The sequence below is a fragment of the Protopterus annectens genome, chromosome 9.part0 (assembly GCF_019279795.1).
Source record: "Protopterus annectens isolate FY-2018-M chromosome 9.part0, PAN1.0, whole genome shotgun sequence".
Lineage (NCBI taxonomy): Eukaryota > Metazoa > Chordata > Ceratodontiformes > Protopteridae > Protopterus > Protopterus annectens.
Genome location: NC_056743.1, coordinates 1,810,266,020 through 1,810,274,177, shown reverse-complemented (window position 1 = coordinate 1,810,274,177; position 8,158 = coordinate 1,810,266,020).

Sequence of the window (8,158 nt, the reverse complement as noted above, 5' to 3'; positions counted from 1 at the left end):
ATCAGACTGATGGGTCTGTAGTTCCTGGGGTTAGTTGATAGTCCACCCTTATGAAGAGGAATGACCATTGCAGCCCTCCATTCACCTGGCACATAACCTGTTTTGATGCTGCAGTTGAAGAGTGTCTCAAGTGGTCCTGCTAGGTCATTTTTGGGCTATTTTGGAGGCAGTTAGGGATATTGTCAGGCCCCATTGAAGCAGTGTTTGGCCTTAGTGAGAGCCACCAGGACCTGCTCCCTGTTGATAGTTGGGGGGATATGCTGAAAAGGATTTCAGAGGGGCTAGTGGGGGATTGGGGGGGGTGATGTTAGAGCTACATTTGTCAGCCAGTAGATTCATTATGTCACCCTGGTCAGTGAAGGTTGTGCCATTTACGACCAGTTCTGCACAAAACTGAGTGTCACCTTTAAGATTCCTGACATAGCTGAAGAAGGCCTTGTGATTGCCCTTAGCCTGGGAGACTGTTCTGACCTCATGATTACCCTTGTTGGACTTTATTAGACCTCTTAGTTTCTTGTTTAGTTGAATCAGAGAGCTGTTGTCTGTATGAGAGTTGCTTTTTCAGATGCATGTTGATTTTCTGAAGGAGGTTTCAGTGAAAGCAAAGAATCACAAACCAGTTTGCCAAAACTGCCTTCAGAGAACAGTAAAGCATTTTTTTTGCAGGTGCAAACCCCCCTCTGCACCCCTCATGTGGCGGACTCCCCTCCAAATTATATATACCAACACCCGAGGTCACACAACAGTGGGGAAAAAGGCAATCTCCACTTTCATCAAAGTGTTTTTTGTAAGCTGGCTTTGGTTTCTTTGCATTCAATGAAACCACTTTCGATGAAGCATAGTGCTCCTGCTCTTCATGATTTTGGCCATGACTTTTTTCTTTTGTTATATACCTGTTAAGGTAAGAATTCCACCAGTGGAGTTTGTTTTGTGTTTTAGATTTGGACTTACTTGTGGTAGTTGTGGCAGTCTCAGTGCAACCATTTACATTTTTGTGCACAATTTCTGTGAATAATTCTTCACAGGTAGTTGTGCTGTCAGGGTTTGGGGTGGAACAATGAATTTTGACAAACTATGACTTAATAGGATGTAATTTTTCTTAGAATAGTTCCTAACTGTTATGTGTTTAGTTGGATTTTCTGGGTTGATTTTTATTTCAGAGGAAACAGCTTTGTGGTCCAATCTCACCAATGAGGACGTAACACAGGGGAGGGTGCAATGCTGTCTCATGTTGATGAGTACTAGGACCAGTATGTTTGATCTTCTGGTTGGAGTGCACACTACCTGGACCAGGGTGTTCATATTGATAAAGTCCAGGAAATGTTGTTCCTGTAAGTTAGAGGCAGTGTACATTTCCCAGTCTATGGAAGGGTAGATAAAGTCTCAAATTAATACGGTATTTGGTTGGATGGTGAGCACCATTAGTAGGTTAGTTAAGAACTGTGAGCTTTGTGGGTCATAGAGGTTGACCTGTAGCTGGCCAGGACATGGTAAGGAACCATGTCTATGGAGAGATGGACACGGATGAACTTTATGGGATTATCCTGTTTAACCAAACTGGAGTTGTGTTTGTTACTAACATAGCTCGAGACACCTCCACCTTTAGCCCCTGTCTGCACTGCTGTTGGCCTAAATGTGTAGAAGGCACTGTAGTCTGGCACTGCCTGATAAATTTGTGGCTTTTAGCCAAGTCCTGGTAACAGCACAGATGTCCACATTCTCCACAGTGAGGAGAGCTTGTATGGTGTGAAGTTTCTTGTCTAGGTTCCTGGTATTGAGCAGCAAGGTTGCTTTGAGTGTTTTTTTTTTCTTTTGCTATGTTGGTAGTTTTGTCATTTTGACATTGCCTAAAAAGGGTCTAAGGGGGTGGATAATGTCTTAGCTGATATACAAATGCCCAGGGGGGACGTGAGCAGACCATCCTTCTCACAGCACTGTTTTTCTGGGAAGTTTCTCCTCAGTACCTCAATTCTAAGAGTTTTTTTCTTCCACAGGAAAGAATATATCTGTATCTAGATGTATTCCTGAGCTCAGTCAACTGACCCAGCAAGGGAATTTCTCAGGATACTAGGTCTCATGGCATCTATGATTCTCATGATTCTTCTAACAAGACCCCATATGAGAAAAATTCAATGGTACCTACAGTCTGTATGGACCTAACATCATCACCCCCTGACATTCCAGATTTTAGTTTTGGGATTTTTAAGAAGGTGAATCTTTGGTGGAGAGACCATTTTCATCTGAATCCAGTTCTTCAATTTTTCCTTCCAGCTCCAACATGGTCTGTAACAGCAGACTCATCAGACTTTGCATGGGGAGCAGTCTGTATGAGGATGAACGTGCAGGGTCTTCAGAACAGGAAAGACAGACCAAAAGACATAAACATAAAAGAGATACTGGCAGTTATAAATGTTGTCAAGTTGTTACAAGTCTTCACAGACAATACCACAGTGATGTGGCACATAGACAAACAGGGGGAATCAGATCCTACCTCCTGTGCAGACTAGCCACGGTAACCTGGGATATAGCTTTTCAGCACGATCTTACAAGACATGCATCTTACTTACTGTCAGAGCAAAACTGTGTGGCAGACAAGCTAAACCGGACCAGGACAAGGACAAAACCTTACAAATGGAAACTGAATAAGGGTGTCCTCCAGGAATTGACACAGCTGTGAGGTACACCTCAGATAGATTTTTTGCCTTCAGTCTCAACAACCAGTTAGCAAAATTCTAATCCAGGACACTATGCAAGAAGGCCTGTAAAACAGATTTTTTTTCTTTTCCTTAGACAGTAATGTTCATATATATTTTGCCACCCTTTCCATAGGTTCATAGGAGGTTACTGGGCTATTGGCCCTAGGATCTTTATAAGTCTAGTCATGTTATACCCTTGTTCCCTTACTGACCAAGTTGTATGGTCTATATTTGCAGTGCGAGTCTATGATCAGCATCGACTGCCCTTCTCCAAGAGGGACATAGGTGACACCCCCAGGGTAAATTTATGGTCTCCCATCCAGTTGTCTAAGTTATGCTTAAATAGAGTCTTTGTGGAACTCTGTTTTATGTAACTTGGGAGTTTGGCCAGAGGAGTAGCAATCTCTGGGAGATATATCTGTATCTCCAGCATGTTGTGTTACTGTTGCAGGATAGGTTAAGATCCCTAGAGCAAATTAATCTTGTCCCATTTGACTTGTGGATGTGTATCATTTCCATTAGGACAGGGTCCGATACTGCTCTGTAGGCCAGGCACAAGTTGCCTGTCAGCAGGCTATAAGATACAGAGTACAATGTCAGGTGCTACATTCTGTCCGTGTAGGTCATATGTTGAAGGTCCTGAATTTTCTTGGTGAGTAACCTCTGAGGTCTTTTCACCTGCTGCAGATGTCTGGAGAGGTACATACAAAAGGGAACAGTGCACTCTGTTGGTGGTCTGATGAGGGGTGGGTACAGGGGAGTTATAACATCCTTAGCTCTGGATGCAATGCCTTTACTTATGAGATGTACAACATAGAAGGCCTTCCTTATCACTGTGGACACATGGTGAAAGAAGTTAAGGTTGCTATCAACCTGTGTTCCCAAATCTCTCACCATAGGGTTTGAGCTAAGGGGGTATTGTTAATGTTATAATTTGCACGGACTTCCCCTTTGCTGAAAGGGATGATAATACATTTTTTCTGCATTTGGTTTAACTGCGTGACTTTGGCACCAGTCATTTGTCTGTGTAAGCCCTTTTTGTAGTATGTCAGCATCGTTCGGGGGACTCAGTGATTACACCCAGTTTGCAATCATCAGCAAACATGGTAAGCCACAGGCCATCTATTTTCACCCGGACGTCTGAGAAATAGATTCCAAACATTTGGGAGCCCAGCACAGATCCTTGTGGTACACCACTGGTAACTGATCTGCTGGTAGAGGTGGAATCCTCAATTTTGACTGCATGAGTTCTGTCTGTGAGTCAGTTGGCTACCTATATAGTGACATATGGACTAATTCCCAGCTGGGTGAGTTTCTCAATGATGCCTGAGTGGGGGGTTGTGTCAAAAGCCTTGGCTAAGGCAAGATAGGCTGTATGTACTGTTTTGCCTTCATCCAGGGCTTTAGTGACATTCTCAAAGATGTCCACCAGGTTTAATAATAATAATAATCAACAGTTCAATAGAAGAACAGCAGGTGCCTACCATCTGGAAAACCATTTACATTATTCCACTACAATACCTTAACAACTATCGACCTATTGCAATATTGTCACCACTCTCTAAAATTCTAGAAAGAGTAATTCATAAGCAAGTTACAGACTACCTACTTAATAACAAACTCCTCACTAATACCCAGCATGGTTTTAGGCCATTCCACATTACAACAGCATTACTGTCATTTACTAACACCATAAATCTTCACAGGAGCCACAATCACTATACCTCTTCTATCTTCCTGGACCTGTACTTAACACCCTTACAGACTTATGTTTCTGTAATACCACCCTTGCATGGTTCAAAGATTACCTCACAGGACGTCAACAAGCATTCTTATGGAAAGAGACCCTATCACCTTCTTACCAGTTGAAGTAGGAGTTCCTCAAAGTTCTAGCTTGGTCTGCAAAGTTATGGAAAGGATCATCATGGACCTCATAAATAAAGATATTGGGGACCTACAGACACTGGATCCTACCCAGTTCGGCTTTGTTAAGGGCAGATCCTGCCTCTTAAACCTGGTTAATTTCTTTGAAACAGTCACCAAGGCCATTGACGAAGGGAAGGTGGTCCATACAGCCTACCTGGACCTCGCAAAAGCCTTTGATACAATATCCCACTCGGGCATTGTAGATAAGCTCACCAGCTTAAATATAAACCCCTATATCACTAGATGGGTTGCAAACTGGCTCAAGGACAGAACCCACATGGTTAGAATTGCTGGAGCCATGTCAGACTCCAAACCAGTTACAAGTGGCATCCCACAAGGCTCAGTCCTGTGACATCTCTTGTTCTGTATATATTTCTCGGAGGTACAGGCCAACACGGAAGGACTGTGGCTGACCCAGTTCGCAGATGACTGCAAACTGGGTGCCATAATCGACGCTCCAGTTGGGAGTGGGGTTGGGAGGGTGGCCTAATGGTTAAGGTGTTTGCCTTACAAACACAAGGTGCAGGGTTTGAGTCTCACAAGGGATAATTGGCTAAGCTTAAAATGGCTCGCAAAAGCATCTAGCTTAGTACTAATCTATGAACCTATGAACAAGCATCCTCCAAAAGGGCCTCATAGAAACAGACAACTGGTGCCAGAGCCATGGCCTCAAGCTAAACACCAAAAAGTGTATAGTCATCCCCTGTGGCAAAAACAAAGTGCCCACAAATTACCACATAGGTGGTAATCCATTAAGTACAGAAGAAGTAATTAGGGACCTGGGGACCCAAGTTGATAGCAATCTCTCATTTGACAACCATATGGCCAAAGTGGTTCGAAAAACATTTTATACAGCCCACCTAATCATGAAGGGATTCACATGTAGATCAGGGGAGGTCATCGTGCCTCTTTACTCATCCCTCATCAGGCCCATAATTTAGTACAGTGCCTCTTTTGGGATGTACCTTACCAGACACCTGCAGCAACTGGAAAGACCCCAAAAATACCTCACCAAGAGAATCAAAGGGCTCAAACAGATGCCATATGCTGCCCAGTTAAAGAAACTCCAGCTCTACTCAGTGGCATACCGCCTGCTCAGAGGCGATCTGTGCCTGACGTATAAAGCCATGTCCAACCCGGAATTAATGGACATGCTGCACCTCAGAAAATCCAAATCCCATCGAGCTACGCGCTCTAGAGACTTGAACCTCAGCACTGAAATAAATAGGACATGCTGGAGGGACAGATTCATAACCCAGAGGCTCCCTTCACTCTGGAATAAAATCCCAGTCCAGGTTAGGCAGAGTCCCTCATTGACTCTCTTCAAGAGGAATCTTGATGAGGGGATGGGAGATCATAGGTTTACCCCGGGTATCACTTCTGTGTGACTGTTAGACAGAGGCACAGTATACTAACCTCGAAAAAGGGCATAGCAAAATTAATTTAAAATGGGTGGCGAAAGCCAAACACACTCTGACTAGGCTTATAAATGCCCTAGGGCAGATAGCCTAGTATGAACCTATGAACCTATACTAGGCCCACTCCTATTCTCGATATTTACTAATAACCTCCATCTGGAAACCACTCATGCATCGCTCATACAATATGCAGATGATCCAACTGTGATATGTTCTACACCCTCCCTATTAGAACTCCAGTCAGTTACTCAGAAAACCTTTCACGAAGTTGAGTCCTGGCTAACAAATGCTAATTTAATTTTAAATCCTAAAAAGACCAAACTATTAGTATTTTCTCCCAACAAAACTCCTTTCTCCCCTAACACTTTCTACATCACCTCCCATAACAATACCTGCATAACCCCCTCAGAGCATACTAAGCTACTGGGAACAGAAATTGACCATAAACTCAGATTTGATATTCATATATCTCAGATAGTTAAAGTAGACAAAAAACTCGGTACCCTACATAGAAACAAACAATACTTCACAAATAACACCAAAATAGCTATTTCCCAAACCCACCTACTCTCCACCTTATTATATGCTGCACCCATTCTCACTAAACTGAATAAATCTGATTTACAAAAACTTGAAACCTACTACAATAAAATAGCAAGATTTGCCACAAATACCCCATCTACATCTCCTCACTGCCTAGCACTCAAACAGCTCAGTTGGTTAGAATTGCCCCAACTATTACATTGTTCACAACTCTCAATGACCCATAAAATCCTCTCAGAGCCTGAAAAAATACCTGCTCTACAAACCCTCATTAAACCCTATACTACTGCCAGAACTCTCCGATCCACCAACCAAAATCACATACAAACCTATTATCCAAAAATCAAGCAGGAGATTCCCTCTTCTCAAACTATATAGGCAAGCTTTGGAATGTCCTTCCAACTGATCTTACCTCCCTATCACCACCAAAAACATTTAAACCAGCCTTAAAAAACTACCTCCTTACCAAATGGATCTACCCTTGCACAACTCCTGGCTGATCAGTAACTCTATAATCTCCACAAGCACTATTCCAAATGCTTTCTACCACACAATTACCACTAACATACTAAATAAGTAAAAGTATAAAAGTAGAACTCTAAAATTCACGTGTTCATCACTATCTTTTCTGTAATAATTCCATGAAACTTATAACTAATAATCTGATAACTGTTTACTGTGAGTCTCACTACAAATCATGTATAAAATGCCACTAGTGGTCTGTTGTTCCTGTAACATTAGAATAATAATAATGTTATATACTCTGTGCCTAGCCTTGTTATATATACAAAATAACTATGTGAGTAGATTATTCCTACTTAACCACTTCTTGAATTGTATTAGACATTTCTGTGCCATAGGTGTATATATTATTCTGTACTTTACTTTTATAACTGGAGCTTTTCTCCCTGGGCCTCCACTGAAAAAGGACATGTGTCCAGTTGGACTTTCCCAGTTAACAACTGTAAAATAAAATAAAAATAAAATAAGCATATCTACCCTTAACGAAGTCAAGAGTTTGAAGGTCATCTATGTCTTTGTTGATAAGGTCCATGATGATTCTCTCCATGGCCTTGAAGATAACACTGGTTAGGCTTATGCATCTATAGTTCCCAGGGTCGGTTGATGGACCCCCTTTGTGCAACAATTACTGTTGCTGCTTTCCACTCTGCTGGGACAAAGCCAGTGCTTAGATCGAAGAGAGTGCCAAGTGGTTCTGCTAGGTCCTGTTTTAGATCATTTAGTAGGTAGCCTGGGATGTTGTCCTGTCCCATAGAGGTTGTGTTTTTGGCCATGTAGACTGCTGTTATGACCTGCTCTTTGGCGATACCAGGTAGAGAACTGTTGACAGGTATGCTTTGCAATATGTCTGGTGGGGACAGGATGGTAAAGTTTGTGACAAATCTGTCTGCTAGCAGGTTGGCGATTTCCTCAGGGTCAATGTGAGTGGTACCATTCACTACTAGTTTGGCACAAAGCTGGGCCTTCCCTTTTAGATTTCTGATGTAGCTAAAGAATGCCTTGTGATTATCCTTAGCTAGGGATGCTAGTTTAGCTTTAGAATTGGCTTTAGAG